Below are 17,525 nucleotides of genomic sequence, written 5' to 3'. Positions count from 1 at the left end.
TCCTAGAACGTGATCGGTGCCATATTCGTTAAAATCTTAAGACGCTTATTCTTTAAATCATTTTGTTAGTGGTTGTGCTACCACGAAAATAAAAGTTCATACATGTTATTTCGTTAATGTCGATAAATCGATGGTCTAATTTTGTTTTATACTTTTGTAACGTGCGAGCCAAATAAACACCAACAGATAGCCGAGCTTTCTGGCGTAATGAAACAAACACCAACAGATCCCTTTAGGGAAAAGCATGCTCGACCCTAAAGGGGTCCACTGCTCTTTTTATACACTAACTTCTCTATTCTCACATAGCCCGGGCTTTGCTAATTTGCATATTACTAACGAAGTTTACATCCGGTATGAACGTACTTCCGTATACGTTCATACGGAATATTATTATGAACGCACCTTCGGCCGCTTACAGCGGACCGTTACACTTGTTAGTGTTTTTTGCAACTATTGTGATACAGTCAAGCAAACTGAATTTTGACATTCTCTCGCGTTGGCACCGATGTATCGCGAAAGAGTGCTGGAGACTGGTGTATCAGAGGAAAACCTGTTTGTACGAATTGGTGGCCACAAACAATAATCAACAATAAAACTCATAAATATCCAGACCGCTGGTTTAGGTTCAACACCATTTAACAATTATTATGAAACGGGCAAATAACAACATTATGATATTGATACGGTGTTATAAGAAAGTTCTGTGGACACTGAATGTTGCTCTCTGACCGCATACTCCACGACCGCTAGTTAATATGTCCTATAATGTTTTGCTTCTGTGCATGTACTTGTTATTTTTCATTCTATTCAGGTTCCAACTATCTCCTGACAGACCATTTTTGAACCACATGAAGGCAATAATGTAATCAATGATTCATTACACTTTACCGTTATTCGAATATCAAAGGCGCTGAAAAGTCAAATAATCGGTGTTGATTTAAGTGGGTAACAGTTATAAACGACCATTTTCTCCATATGTCTGACAGAACTGGCCATGTCTGCATGCGATCGCGATGAAAATCTGTCCCTTCAGCATTCTGTCATCAAAACTTATGTTCACCAATTCGTCCATATGCTCAGGTGCGCAAGAATGAGTGTATTTTACGTTAAAGCGTTAATTAAACCGGCAGCCATTTCTTATTCATTCGGATCATCTTCATTATCATCGATTGGTTTAAAGTTTTCCGCGTTATCTCTCCAAGTCACAGACACTATTGACTTTAATTGGAGAAGATAAAATGTAAAGTAACGTTAATTTCTAATGATTTATTCATGTGTTAGCCAAATTGAATTCTTTGAGTATCTATTCATCCCTGTTTGTTTCTATTTCCTTTATTCAGTGTTTACGATGCCACGTTTTCTTTCGTTTCTATGTGATTATCATTTTGTTTGACTTAATGACCCTGTTTGTTTTATTCTTTTCTGTGAATTCGCCTGGTTAATTGGGGTGCTAGAATTGTAAATGTTCTGTTTCTGCTTTCTTGTAAACCTAACCTTATATATCTTTCTGTGTGGGAACTTGATCGATTTTGCTGAAACTTAACGATCAACTTCTTCTTCTGGACCCAATTTCTCGAAACTTATCAAGTCCTTTAACACAGGATTAAGCTAATCTTGCTAATATTTTATTTTTTTAAGAGATTTTAAACTTTTAATTGGTATTATGTTTATGATAATCATAATAACTATTTCTTCGTGTATCAAAATCAAATTTAAGTATGTATTTTGGCTAAGTAAAATAAGCTATTTAAACATGTTTAACTTAAGATATTTCGAGAAATTGAGGCCTGAATTTATTAGAAGCTCAGAATGAACGTCTTTTTTACAAATTCATTATAATTGATAGTATGCGAAGTTAATAAAGTGACGTAATAATAATGTGTCTTAATTGTGCTAAAGTGGTTGTGTCACACCCTTATAAAGAATGGGAAGATTTATATAAGTCTTAGACTGACGTATTTTGCCGTTTTTAAACTGACACTCTTATTCAAAATCATTACATACACATGTATAACATACATACATTTTGAGTGATAAATCTTTAACTACTTACTAAATAATGCATGTATGGAAAATATAAATTACTGATGAAAAGATTGTAACCGTGTATTTAATAGCTGAAACCCTCGAAATATTAAATGATTGGTGAATGCTAAAAGATTAACAGTGATCTACTATAGTCTCATAAGGTAGAACTACCGTGTTTTCTGCACATTTCTTTCAAATTAAACTCGGAAACCTTCATAAGAACCATTGTTTTCGACATTTATTTATTCCTTCTGGTATATTAAAACAAGTGTATTAATTGTGGTGAATCTTTTTTGAGAGTAATAGTGCATCTTTAAGGTACGTGTTTAAAAAGATAGTAACTCTCCGAACATTGTTTAAGTTAACAAAGTGGATAACGGCATCGTTGTTAACTTCTAAAACTTCTTGATCTTGTACTCATATATTTGGATAAAAGTACTGCTTAAACAGTTGTCTCAAAACTTGTTAGATCTTCTGCAGATCACAAGCTATGGGTTAACGACAATGACGATAGTGAAGTTCTAAACAATCGATATACATGACTGTGTATACAAATACAGTCGAACCCCGATGGCTCGATATCCGGGGAGCCGGTGGAAACACCTCGAGCCTCGGGGAGTTCGAGCCAAGCGGGAATGTTAGCATTCAGTATAAGAAATCAGTCCTTTAGATCCAGTTCGAGCCAACGAGGGAATTGAGCCAAGCGAATTCGAGCCAACGTGGAAATTGAGCCAAGCGAGTTCGAGCAAACGAGGAAATTGAGCCAAGCGAGTTCGAGCCAACGAGGATATTGAGCCAAGCGAGTTCGAGCCAACGAGGAAATTGAGCCAAGCGAGTTCGAGCCAATGAGGAAATTGAGCCAAGCGAGTGCGAGCCAACGAGTAAATTGAGCCAAGCGAGTGTGAGCCAACGGGGGAATTGAGCCAAGCGAGTGCGAACCAACGGGGAAATTGAGCCAAGCGAGGTCGAGCCAACGAGGAAATTGAGCCAAGCGAGTGCGAGCCAACAGTGAAATTGAGCCAATGAGTTCGAGCCAACGGGGAAATTGAGCCAAGCGAGTTCGAGCCAACGAGGAAATTGAGCCAAGCGAGTTCGGGCCAAAGGGGAAATTGAGTCAAGCGAGTTTGAGCCAACGGAGGTGGGCTATAAGCGTTTTTTCACCTAAAATAGTAAAGTTGTTTCAGCTTCTTTTAAGAATTAAGCAAACATTTCATCCCGATGTCATCTGCTTCCATCACTTCACACCTGGTCCGATTACAATTATTTTACCCATTTTATTAAGATTCCCTGCCCTTTATGCATCTTTGTCCTCCGTTAACATCCTTATTGTTACCCGATCATTCACTTTTAATATTTAATTTAATGAAGAGCACACAGCATATGGAATTTATTGACTCCGCAGCGAAAATCGCAACCCAAACTGGCAAAAATCCGTAAAATTCTTTCTGATTAAACTGATCCGATGACAATCTGAAGCACTTAAAACCGTATCATTTTCAAAAGGAAGTTAATTATTTGTTTGGACACCGATTGTAGTGTAAAATTTGCCCGGTTTAAACCTTTAAGGTGTTGAGGTGTCACTTTTTTATAAAGTTTAGAGTTCATTTGCTGCTACTTCAAATTGCAAAGACTTGCTGAGCAGAATGCGGAGATGGTTAAATGTCAGTAAAATGAGCAAAAGGTTAGTTGATGAAATCTCGTGAACAGAAGCCGACCTAATGACAGGGTGCAGCAGAAAAGGGGCAGGGCTCTATGAGAGGAAACAAACGTACAGAAAAAGACGATTGCGCACTTTTTAATTATATGATAGGTAGCCATATAATGAAAATTGTATTTTTTAATGAATTTGGAAGCATGTCACAAATGCTACGGGCATTTATCGGTGCATGGCTTTTACTAAGACAAACAGGTCCTATTAACATTATTCTCGCCAATTCAGGTATGTGTTACAAGTCAAAACATTAATGTTACTTCAGGCGCAAAATATACCCGACGGCGCCGACATTACTTGACAGCTCCATCACTAGAGTAACAGCGCCAACACTACTTGATAGCTCCATCATAAGAGCAACAGCGCCACCACTACTTGACAGCTCCACCACTAGAGCAACAGCGCTAACACTACTTGACAGCTCCATCACTAGAGCAACAGCGCCAACACTACTTGACAGCTCCATCACAAGAGCAACAGCGCCAACCCTACTTGACAGCTCCATCACTAGAGCAACAGCGCCACCACTACTTGACAGCTCCATCACAAGAGCAACAGCGCCACCACTTTTATTATTATGCGCATATTTTCTGTTTAAGAAGTGCTTATTAGTTTTGTTGTGTTCCCGCGTTAGTAGTACTAAGTACTGTAGATAACCGTTATATATTGTATGTGCCAGAATGTTCTTACACGGTGTGTAAGCAACGAAGTGTACTTGAAATGCTAGCAGATCTCAAGATATGCACAAGCCCGATTCGGGAGGAAAGCTACTGGCACCACAGTTCGCACAATATCAAAACAGAATCGCAGCCAACCTGCAGTAAATATGTTCTTACACGGTACCACATTTTCCGATTTTCGAAATATGTCCGTTATAACCATAAAAAAATTCAAATCAAATATAAATCATATTTACGGGTGTAGAGGGAAACACAAGGCACGGCTGCACCACGGAAGTGTCGATAGCTCACTTTCTTTGCACCACCGGTGGAGCTGGCGTTTAGTGGTCGTGATGTAGGTCGATCAAAACAATCGCGCTCTTCGGTCAAGATGTTATACGTATATTAATCCATTCATGTATATATAACTGGGTTTACGTTATACCAGTACTTGTTGAAAAATAACAATGAATTTTACTCAAATACAAATTAAGCAGTAGAATATTTGTTCCTTGGGACCTTGACCAAAGGCGTCAACCAACATATTTTGTAATAGCTTTTAAAGGTGTAAAAACATGTGAGATTGTTAATAACGTTTTATGCTTTGTGGTAAAAAAAGTTGAGACTAAAGTTGAGATTTTACTTATTTTCGTGATATCGGGGCCTGGGGCCATATCACAGAAGCATCTAAGTTAAAATTTTACCTTTTCCTTAAATTCAACAATTTCCTTAACTGATTTATTTCATTTGAAAAAAGTGTTATGCTTATTGTATTTTCTGCAATTAAAATATGGACACAATTCCAAATTTAACACTTAAGTTAAAATATTTAAAAATAAATCTTAAAGATACTTCTGTAATACGGACCCAGGTGTAAAAAGTATGTTTTCGGTGATCATAACTCTACAATCAGTGGCATATTCTTTCACATAACGCAGAGTCCCAGGACATCAAAAGAACGGACCCAGTACTCTGATACATTCAAAGCTAACGCGTATTAATGAAATAACGCTGTATTCTTCAAGCCATGCATAAAAGAGGAATAACTTCCAGTTACAGCTTTCTTGCAGAGCGTAATGCATTGTCATTTATTTAATTACCTTTTAAGGGCATTGTGATTTATCGTTTATGGCTAATTGCAATACGGTGCCTGACGTTGAAACTAGACTTCTACTGAATCCAATTTATCGTGGCCTGACAATAATTTCCTAATGTATACAATGCATTATAGGGGAGTTCTGTTCAGAACTTTATCTAATTAGGCATGTTGATAGCCCCCACTTTACTTTCGCTTGTTCACAATTTATATTGTTGGAGCCGACAGACATCATTCAATTAATTAACGACGATCCACGCTAAGTGATGAATTTACATCGGAATTACGTCTATTAAGGCAATTGAATGCCATTCCTTTGGGATAGAAGAAAAGTAATTACAATATTATATGTTTGCGACACGGTACGGCAAAGCGTAACTCGTCTGACCAATTAGTGCGCGATCGTTTTCACCTTTGCGCATGCGCAGGGGAAAAGTAGTTCTCCTGCGTGCCAAATTGGTGTTGCCATTTCCGAAAATGGGGAAATTAATCGTTAATTGAAAATTGGAGAGAGTGGCTAAAAGAACAACAGCATGGATTCAATAACGGTAATGAATGTGGTAATGGGACGTTCTGTGACTGTAAAAGTGACGAATCAGGCGATCGAACAATAAAATAGGCTCCAGCGATAACCAGAAGATGTGTTACTTTTCCCCTCGGGAGTGTTCGGCCTCAGTTTTGCAACAATCCTCCTTAAATAAAATATACAAGTAGTCGTTAAGTAATTTCCCAAGTTGCTATATAAAGTCAGTACTGTGAGCGTTCAAAGAAAACACTTCGTAATTGATTATAAAGATAACAATTTTGGTGTTAATTAAAATAACATGAAATACGGTGATTTGTGACAACACCACAATAAATTTGGTTGTCACGTAGGGCGCTATATTGCCGAATAGAGATGTCGTTAAACACATCAACTAGGAAGCCAATGCATATTTAATATTACATTACGCGCAAAGTTGGTTGTTTTGCACTGTCGGTTGATTTGCGAAGTTGGTTGTTTTGCTCTGTTGGCTGTTTTGCACTGTTGGTTGATTTGCAATGTTGGTTGTTTTGCACTGTTTTGCACTGTTGGTTGTATTGCACTGTTGGTTGGTTTAAATTGTTGGTCATATTGCACTGTTAATTGTTTTGCATTGTTGGCTGTTTTTCACTGTTGGTTGTTTTGCATTGTTGGTTGTTTTAAACTGTTGGTTGTCTTGCACTGTTGGTTGTTTTAAATTGTTAGTTGATTTGCACTGTTGGTTGTTTTGCGAAGTTTGTTTTGCACTGTTGGTTGTTTTGCACTGTTGGTTGTTTTGCGAAGTTTGTTTTGCACTGTTGCTTGTTTTGCACTGTTGGCTGTTTTGCACTGTTGGTTGTTTTGCGAAGTTTGTTTTGCACTGTTGGTTGTTTTGCACTGTTGGTTGTTTTGCGAAGTTTGTTTTGCACTGTTGGTTATTTTTCACTGTTGTCTGTTTTGCACTCTGTTTTGCACTGTTGGTTGTTTTGCACTGTTATCTGTTTTGCACTCTGTTTTGCACTGTTGGTTGTTTTGCACTGTTGTCTGTTTTACACTGCTGGTTGTTTTGCACTCTGTTTTGCACTGTTGGTTGTTTTGCACTGTTGATTGTTTTGCAGTGCGTAAGTTCATTTGCCTGAAAACTTTTCAGAACGATATAATGGAAAACTAGACGTTTTTGACTTAAGAAAAATACCGTTCAATTGGCATTACGTAAGATGCGTGTAAAAACATGTATGAGCAAAGGTATACATATGGTTTACAAGCATTTTATTATTAATTTATGCCATGCTGTAAAGTGAAGAAAACACTGAGTAAGACCTGAGAGTAGAATCTAGTCCCAGGTTTAGATGAGTGTTAGGGGGTTGTGATAAGTGTTATATGTTGTTCTATCGGGCCCACGACACATTGAGCCGGACAAAACATCCCATGTCATTTTTGACTAGGTGGACAAAACATCCCACATCATTTTGACAATGTGGACAAAACATCCCACATCATTTTTGTCTAGGTGGACAAAACACCCACATCATTTTGATAAGGTGGACAAAACATCCCACACCATGCTTGACATGGTGGACAAAACATCCCACATCATTTTGAAAAGGTGGACAAAACATCCCATATCATTTTTGACAAGGTAGACAAAACATCCCACATAGTTTTTGACAATGTGGACAAAACATCCCACATCATTTTGACATGGTGGACAAAACATCCCAAATCATTTTGACAAGGTAGTCAAAACATCCCACATAGTTTTGACAAGGTGGACAAAACATCCCACATCATTTTGACATGGTGGACAGAACACCCACATCATTTTGACAAGGTGGACAAAACATCCCACATCATTTTGACATGGTGGACAAAACATCCCAAATCATTTTGACAAGGTGGTCAAAACATCCCACATCATTTTGACAAGGTGGACAAAACATCCCACATCATTTTACATTAAAAACCCATTCACAAGTTATACTCATTTACATAAAGAAATAATTTGATAATTTGAAGAAAAAAACTCTGTTGTGGTGATAAATGTGTGTCCATACAAACATTTATGGGATCTAATATCCAGGATGATATGATTGTTAACCATGTCAAAATGATTTGGGATGTTTAAAAACAGTGACTTAGTAAAAAAAGCTTTTTTTTTGTTAATGGGATGTTTTGTCCTATATTCCACTGTACTGGTGACATGTGCAATGGATAGTTAAATAAGATAATGTATACGATCGGTTTCATTACCGTTTTTTCCCCCACATAAACCGTTCTTTAAGACAGTAATTTGTTTTGTATCATAACATTTTGATTGATTTTTAAGTAGATCGGTTCTAAACGTTTTTCTCCAAACTAGACGCAAAAACAGGCGCGTGTCTCCTGAACTTTAATTACAGACCCATGGTTTGCCATTACATACGAGTATTTGGTGCTAAAACCTACCCATTATCAATATTACAGCATCTTCAATATATATACTGACAGTGTGGTGATACCTCACCCATTATTATATAGGCTATCATAAATCCCCAAACCCTAACAATGAATTGTTCTTTGTTTCATGTACGTGACGGTATTAATTTATAAGTCATTTTAACAGTCAATTTGCCTGCATATACAGGTGCACGACACCTAGTCGTCTCCTATCATGCCCGCGGCTGCTTCAAGCGTTGTCAGAGAACCTAACTGATCCACGGGAGGATCTGATGGTGTCATAATTCACATACATACTTATCTATATAATGTAAACCTGAAATAACATGCATACGGTCATTGTTCTTTCTTTTCCTTCTGTTTCTTCACCCTTTTATGATATAACTCTTAACTCGAAATGAACCGAGTTTTATACCTCATTGTTCTCATTGACCATAATTGAGCAGTTACAGGCGAACCCCGTTGGCTCCAACACCCGTGGAACGACCAACGTTCCTCGGCGGCCTCGAAATATTCGAGCTAGACGGGAATGCTTACCTTCATTATATAGAAATCGGTCCATTACATCCAGTTCGAGCCAACCAGGAGTTCGAACCAACGGGGTTCGTTAGTAAATAACACGAACAATTCAGAGTAACCAAGAGAACAAAAGTACATGGTATATACAAAAGAATGAAATTAATCAGCACTCTTCAATGCAGAATTCTTACAGAATCTAATTTAAGAATAATGCTTTATAAACCTATTATTTTATTAAGTAAAGCAAATTATAATTATAAGTACAAGTGAGAGGGAGACAATACAATTTATCACCAATAAGTGAATAGTTAAAACGACAAGAGATAAATATAAATAAGCGAGGTTACAGTGTACTAATTTATAATTCCACACAGTTGCTCCCCCTTGTTCCGCCTTCCTTCCTTTCTTTCATTTTTATTTTCTGGCTTAAGTATGTGCTCATTGTGCATTATTCCGCTTTACTCATTCATTCCATGTTCGATGCTTTATCCCTACGTTAGATGCCCTTTCCAAATTCATATTTCCTTCTTTTGCCATTCCGCATTTCCTTGATTCCTCTTGTATTATTATTCCTCGATGATAAATTCACTTTTTGGACGGTTTTTTTTAACAGTTTTACATGGTTGTAGACGACTACTTTTGCAGATTTCGGTTAGTTAATTATTGGCTTTTTGGGGGTTTTGATTTTAAATAGTGAGTGATTTTTGAGTGATTTTTTTTAAATATTCGCGCCTCCTTATTCTTATCGAAATATATGTAAAAACTATAAACTAAACACTACTTTATCTTGGCATTCCTTTTATTTATTTTCTGTTTTCTTTCCTGTTGAATATTCTCTCCTTCCTAAATCTGTTACATTGTCCATTTTTGTTTATTTTCTCTCTATTGTTTTCCCAAAGAATTCATACGCCTTTGATGTTATAAAAAATAACACGCATGAACAAAAACCTCCCGAATAAACAAACCGTTCTCTTTAGATTCTTCGACTGACCATTACCGCTTGGCTACTGAATTTGGCAAGTGTTCATAGTCAATCTTATGGACATTTATGGTCAAAAATGGTTGAAATATGCGCCATAAGATCTAAGAAGGGGCGCCAACAGAGCGCAGAATCTTCTTAGAAACAGGAAGCGACAAGCTGACAGATTATTGAAATACTATCTAATATTTTGTAGGCGAATCACCCACGTGACATCGATTAATGCGCGCTATATTGTAATGTGGTAATTGGCCGGAAATGGGTTTCTTTCAGATTTATGAAGTGTGAGACAAAACGTCAGAATGCAGCGTTCTCTCTTTCAAGATCTGAGGTTCCGACAGAGGGCTTTTTTAACAGTTTAAACTTATTAAGTAAAAAGCAACAACATATTGTTAGTTTTTCGTTTATACCAAAATTATGGAAGATTATCTTCCTCAGTTTTGGTAAAATCGAAAAAAATAACAATAAAGTGTTTTGTTTTGTTCATTATCCCAAAGCGCATGATTTTCAACGAAATTGTTAGAAGTGTCCCAGTTAGTTCGGTTGGCTTTGTTTTCCTTCTTAAAAAATGTTTTTAACAAACACCTCGACATCTATTCTTTTGTGACTTTATACTAAAAGTATATTCATACATTAAACGTTTTGGATGTAACACCCATACACGCTACATGTACGAGCTATTATTACAGACACTATAGGCTATAGGCTTGTTATATTTTGTTGTTGATGTATTTTTCTCACAAATAAATGTGCTTATGCACCAGTCAATTGTAACCATGCTCCCACCCAGGTCCGGGACTTTGACTTTCGGTCCAGTCAATCCCAGATAAAATCCCCGACCTGCGGGGACAAATTGCTGGTAAAATCCCAGCCAAATTCCCCCGCATTCCGAGGACATCCTAGGTGTAGCTACAATAATGAGCGATCAGGGATACTTTTTTTATTATTTTGATATTTCTTATGTGTCTCGAGTCTGCAGTAGTAAAATAAAATCGTCAAAAGACTCGTTGAAAGCAATTTAGGTGGACTAATCCTAGGTTAGGCCCATTCCCGCGAAAACTAAACCACCGCATTCACTCGGCACTGCGGAGTCACTTAGAAGGTAAAATCACGGCCCCTCCCCCCCCCCCCGTTATCCCTGGTATACTCCCGAACCTGGGGGGTGGGGGGCGTGGTCACAATTCGCTATTGCATTGCAATCAAGTTGATCAAGGCCCATTTTCCATATGGCTGATTTTGATAGCGAAACACTACTACTACGTTTACTCGTACGTGTAGACTTCTTGTTGTGCACTACGTCATACAGATATGTGTACAGTGTACACATTTTGTATGACATTAACACAGCACGGGGAAAGTGATTTCAGTGAGTATCAGTGAGCACAAAAGTAAAAGCCATCCGGACAAAATCCCCATATGTTGAAATTACGTTTTAAATCGTTTCTGAGTAGAAGTGTTGTAAATTATAATATTATGATATATTTTACTTGTTGTAAAATGTTTACGGAAAATAACCTTTGAGATTAACAAGAACCATTCTTTTATAAAATGGGAACTTTTTCCCGTCTATTAACAATTGGTGGAGATTTTTCCATAGGGTCTTTTGTCCGTATTTCGTTCCATTAACAAATGGCGTTAAAGGACCTGAATATCTCTAACTATATAACTAAATATTGTATGTGTACTATCTAGATTGATTGTCTAGTTGGCGCCGACGCCCTGGCGTCGTAAACATGTACGTCCCAGAAGAGGATTTTCTCTTGTAGCGGAATCCGAAGTTCCTTAACAACTTTTCTCAGGTACATGTAATTATCAAAAACAAATTTGCTCTTGTTTTAAAAACACTTGGAAAATATGTAAATGTATGCTTTTTTCCCCCTAGAGTACAGCCGTAAACACTAGACATCTCAATTGTCCTAAGCAGACTTTATTTCATTAATATTTATGATTATGCTTGAACGTATTACGGGCCTCCAAATCATAAGCAAAAATGCAAAGACGAAAACGGAAATTTTCCGTATATTTAATCACAAAAGGGCAAAAAGCCGCCACAGTGATCACTCAAACGCATGAATATCGTCAACAGTGGCTCCAAACTTTGATCCGTATCACAGAAACGCTCTTAAAACAATATAGCTTATTTGTAATCGGTATAAATTCGGCGATCGTATTCAGAGGATAGCGTGTTTGTTCTGATTGGTTGATTTTCAAAATTGGATATTTGAATAAGGGCCGAATTTCGTGTTTCGAGATATGATATTTTGAGAGAATGTTTGATTTAGGGAGATTGTTTATAGTTTTATAAATGAAACAGAGAATATAGTTTTATTACATTTAATTTTCGCTCTGTTGGATCTAAAGATTAAAAGCTGAAAGTTACGTGGAGTTTGCGTGTCTTTATTTAGGAGACGTTGTAATTCCCTGTTTTTCAGTCTTGCTTCAAAGGGTTCATTATTGGCCTTCAAACATGTTACTAAAACAGCGGCGTTTTAAATAATACACTGTCTTTTGTATCTAAACTTTCTCAAATATAATTTTCTATTCCGGGACTTAAGTTAACATTCATGTACGTTGTTGTTTTTGAATCGCCGCAATTAATGATGCAATTAAAGGGACTGTTTCACGTATTGGCACCAAAAACAGTTTTTTCTGTAACGAATCTCAGGACAATTATCTCATAGAATGTGTTACGCTTTGATATCATAATTGTAAAAAAAGTACCAAAGTGTAAAAAAAAATGTGTCGGAGACCAGGTTCGAACCCGTCTCGCCAAAATTGCAGTTCAGCGTCGTACTCACTGGGCTAAAAATGCTTACTCTAATCGGGTGACATAATTAAGCTATACACCTACCGCGGTAATATCACGTGATAACACCGACTAGCCAATCACGCATAAGGAAAGAATTCTACCTGATAGACATACCCAGTAATCTTTTTTAATGGAAACCTACGAAATAACTGCTAAACTTAAATAAATTGTAAACTATGTGGTACTTCAGTTAATAAGTTTCAATGCATTGTACACATCGATGCCAAGTTAATGACAGTTTTCGACAATTTTCTTTTTTCCCCGTTATTTTATCATACGTGAAACAGCCCCTTTAAGTCTGATAAAGCAATGACCGCTGTAAGACAATGCATTTTACAAACACCGTTTGCATCCAAACTTCCACAAATGTGGTCCACGTGAATGCTCTCAAAATACACGAATCATGGATATAGCTAGAGTTTTCACAACTGGAAATATTCAAGATCACAAAAAAGCACTAAAATTTGTTTAAATTGCCCTCTCGCGTACATCTTAATGTGGGTCTGCGAAGTATTGTGCTCAAAACCTCAAGAACGTGACAAAGCTGCTATTTATGATACAAATCCAAAGGTCAACAATATATGTACGAAAGAGTTTACTTCAACGACTTTTTAAAGCTGCACTCTCATAGATTGAACGTTTTGACCACTATTTTTATTTCCTGTCTTGGAACGAGCCAATTTATGCGAAAATACATGGAAACCAGTGATATAAGACTGCTGACAAAAGATCAGATCGCAGATTTTCATATTTCCATTCGAAAAATCATATTTTATGGCTAAAAGCGTTACGAACGGTTTTAGAAAAATGCATAAAACATCTATTTTTGAATTTAAATATGAAAATCTGCGATCTGATTATTGGTTTGCAGATATTTACGCAAAAATTGGCTCATTCCAAGACAAAAAATAAAAAAAAGTTGTCGAAGCAGTTAATCTGTGAGGGTGCAGCTTTTAAAAAAATAATCATGCAATTACTTAATCCCACGTAATCAAATCATAACTCTTCTGCCAGAAGCTCTGCTTTTCTACAGTCAATATTTTACCCTCTATTCCAACTGCTGAACGGTATGTATCCGTTTTGTTGGTCCCAGTTATGTTAATACGAATAAAAATTTACCGGAAATTGACACATTTCCATGCTATTAAATCTGACACTCGGATATAAGAATCGGGTCGTATTGTACTATGACACCGCCTTGTAGCGCGTGCTGACGTTCTCAACAATGGCGGATGTCATGAATGAGTGAGCGAGGCTTTAAAAACAGTTGGATTTCTTGGAATATTTAGGAAAAGGATAATTGCTAACAGCATATTTCAATTTGTTTCGGTAATGCAGTCTAATACCGCAATGACATGCCTTATTATTTATTGCAATGCCGCAGAAAATAGCAATAAGGCTTCCACATAAATTTTCTCAGCCTGACTTGAAAACAATTCCACCGTTTTAGACCTTGGGGGTGGAATTAGCATGCACTTGCTGTGTTTGTGCATGTTTTGAGAGACATTTTTTGCCTAAAGGGTTAGCTCACATGCAGATTGCATAGATGCAACAATTTTATATATATATATTTTCGAATGAAGTAATTTTACTTATGCGCATGGGGGGAGGGGGGGGGGGGGGGTCCCACCCACCAGAAACTGGCAGATGCTATTTGATTTTAGTTTTGTTAAGCCAATCATAAACTCATCAATTTTCAATTATGTTACTTACGCTTTTAGGTTTTCGGGTTAGCGCTGTGGTTAGCGCACTCGCTTCTCACCTAGGCGACATGGGTTCGATTCCCGGCCTGGGCGCATGTGAGTTTGGTTTGTAATCAACCAGCCGGATAAATAGTTTCCGGTTTCCCCCCACAACACAAAACCACACTCTCGCGAAATATCGTGCATACGAGATTGACTGATATAATGTTGAAATAACTTGTTTCGCAATCGTTTGAAAATGTATAAGCTGTATTAAACTAACGCTGTACGGCAAGATAAGGCATTTATTGTACACTTTTACAAACATACACTGATTTTGTTCACATTTCACATAAATTTCAGTATTTGTTTCGATGTCTTACCCTACGAAACGTGAACGCGTCCCTTTAAAGTGTATTCGTTTTGCCTATATACAAGTCAACATAACTTTTACATGGTCATTGGAGGAAACCTCTGACTACACCCTGTTACGTACAAAGCTTATTTTCGAAATGTTTGAAGATATTCTGATAATTAGAATATGGTTAAGTACATAAGCTACACACTATCCGCTTGAATACTTATTCTTTCTGATTTGAACATCAGATTGCATTCCTTTAATGAGGAACTGTAATGCACCATGAGTCAATTGTAACCACGGTCCCCAGGTCCGAGGAATAGCGGGGACTTTGACTTACGGTCCAGCCAGGCCCATCCAACACTGCTGGTAAAATATCCGCCAAATGCCTCCGCAACCCGGGGACAGCCTAGGTAAGGCCTATGGCCTGATACTTTCTGCGCTAAAACAAAACCACCGCACTCAGTCGGCACTGCAGTGCCACCTTGAATGTAAAAACAAGACCCATTTAACCGGCTATTCCCGTCTTACACCCGTACCTTGGAGGGGGGGGGGGGGCTTGGTGCTTACAATTGACTGATGCATTATCACATTATCAGTTCGTGGTGGGTAAGCTTATTTATACTCGCACTCGGGCCTTGCCCATTCGACGTGTGCTCCGTAAAGATTGTTAGTCATTTTAGGTTTTGGTGCATAGTGTACAAACAGAATGTAACCCTGGTTAGAGCTACCCTGGTTCATTAACGTGCACCAGTGGTTAGACCTGTCACACGGGGGCCTCATTTAACGTCCCTCCCGGAATACGATTAGCATTGTGTAGTGTTGCGGCGGGAAATCGAACCTGCGACCCCTGGGTTGACAGTCAAGTGTGTTACCACAAGTCCACGGAACCGCCACTTACAAACAGTTATACGAGTCGTAAAATATATACGAATCATAAGCTTGTCACATGACTTTCGCAGAATAACGCGTGTAGAGGTATTATGCATAGGTCTAGTTTTTTCGAACAAAAGGCGAACTATTTTGTTAACCTTATTATCGTGCTCTACGTCATAGTGCAACAACTTTTACCTCGGCCGTGACTCATCAGACTTTCATTACATTCCAATGAAACTTGGTACACATGCTTTAGTAGACAATGCTTAATGTACACCAATGCCTTCAACAATTATTGAGTTATGTCCCTTTTTGACTGAAAACAAAACAAAAACAGCAACAAAAACAGGCGAGCGTTGGCATTCGCTTTGCGGCGCTCTTGTTAAGTTAGAATGGTATTATACTTCTCGCGGGTTCAAATATTAAGCATCCAAGTAAAGTTGATATTTACTTCTCCTTTTAACCTGACTCCGTATGGTTTATTTTTCTACTCTACGAAAGAACATAATAAATCTATTTTTCAAAAAAAATCAAAATGATAATTTTGGCTGGAGATATTTAGCAACATGATTCCCGCAGCAGGAACAAATCACCGTTTGACAGATGCAGTCATTTGTGACTATTTTGTCATTTCACGGCCGTTGCTCGCGTATAAACTCTGACAGAAAACACATACAAACCAGCGGATTGCATCTTGGGTAAAAAAGAGCCATGCGTCCATCAAATAGACTGCATCATTAACCTTCTCTGTTGGAATTTTGCTTCAACCTGTTAGAAGCTTTTGAATCGGGTATGTATGAGTCGGTTATCCGAAAAATGAGCCCCTTTAAGGCGTCGCTGACTGTGAATATATAAGCAGAAACTCACTGATACCCTTGAAAATGAACATTACAGGTAGCTTTTCATGCGCCATGTTTATTATCATAATCAAAAACCGTTGATAGAAATTGGCAACCCTTTCATGTGCTCAGATATGATACGTTTTACAATTGAACTTTTGTAGTCTCTAAAATGCCCCTCGCCAATGCTGAGTGAATGCGGTGGTTTTGTTTCCGCGGGGGATGGGCCCTACTAGGTATCCCGGGGTCCGGGGGCATTTGGCGGGGATTTTACCGGCAGTTTGTCTCCGCTGGACGGGGATTTTACCCGGGATTTGCTGGACCAGAAGTCAAAGTCCCCGCTATTCCCCGGACCTGAGGGTCGTGGTTACAATTGACTGGTGCATTTTACATAAAATAACACAATCAGCGTCTTTACATGGATGCCAAACATGCACATTTCAAACCGATATGCATGCAAAAATAATAATGTATTTAAACGTAGTAGCTTATTAAAGGGTCAGGTGTGGTGGGTCCGTTGTCTAGTGGTAAGACAATTGACTGACAACCCAGGTTCACCGCGCAGGTTCGATCCCTTGCCTGATTACGAAGAAATATTTACCATCACCGGGTGGAGGGGGGAGGGGGCGTTCACTTCTGATAGTGCTATACATCTGCGTATCGAAATTAAAACAATCTATATCTTCTATCACGATGAAAATGGGTGTTCAAAGTAACAAGTACAGCGTTCAATAACAAACGCGCGTATTTTAGACTATATAGAACTGTTTTTATACACATGCAAGTTATTGAACGGTTAAACTCCACCTTCTTGTTTCTGGTCCGATATGGGAGTTGATGTTCAGACGAAAACAAAGGCAACACTCCAATATGGTACAACCAGTGTTACATTTAGGTTTTTGCAATATTCTCCCACAAACTATCAAGCTGACTAATACTCCATCTGGGGCCAACATGTGTGAAATATAACGTACAAGGGGACGTAATAATATTTTATGGTATCCATTTTTTATTTCAAGTTATATTCCTTG

Source organism: Mya arenaria, chromosome 17 (genome assembly GCF_026914265.1).
Source record: "Mya arenaria isolate MELC-2E11 chromosome 17, ASM2691426v1".
In the NCBI taxonomy this organism is placed as follows: domain Eukaryota; kingdom Metazoa; phylum Mollusca; class Bivalvia; order Myida; family Myidae; genus Mya; species Mya arenaria.
This window is presented reverse-complemented; position numbering follows the sequence as displayed.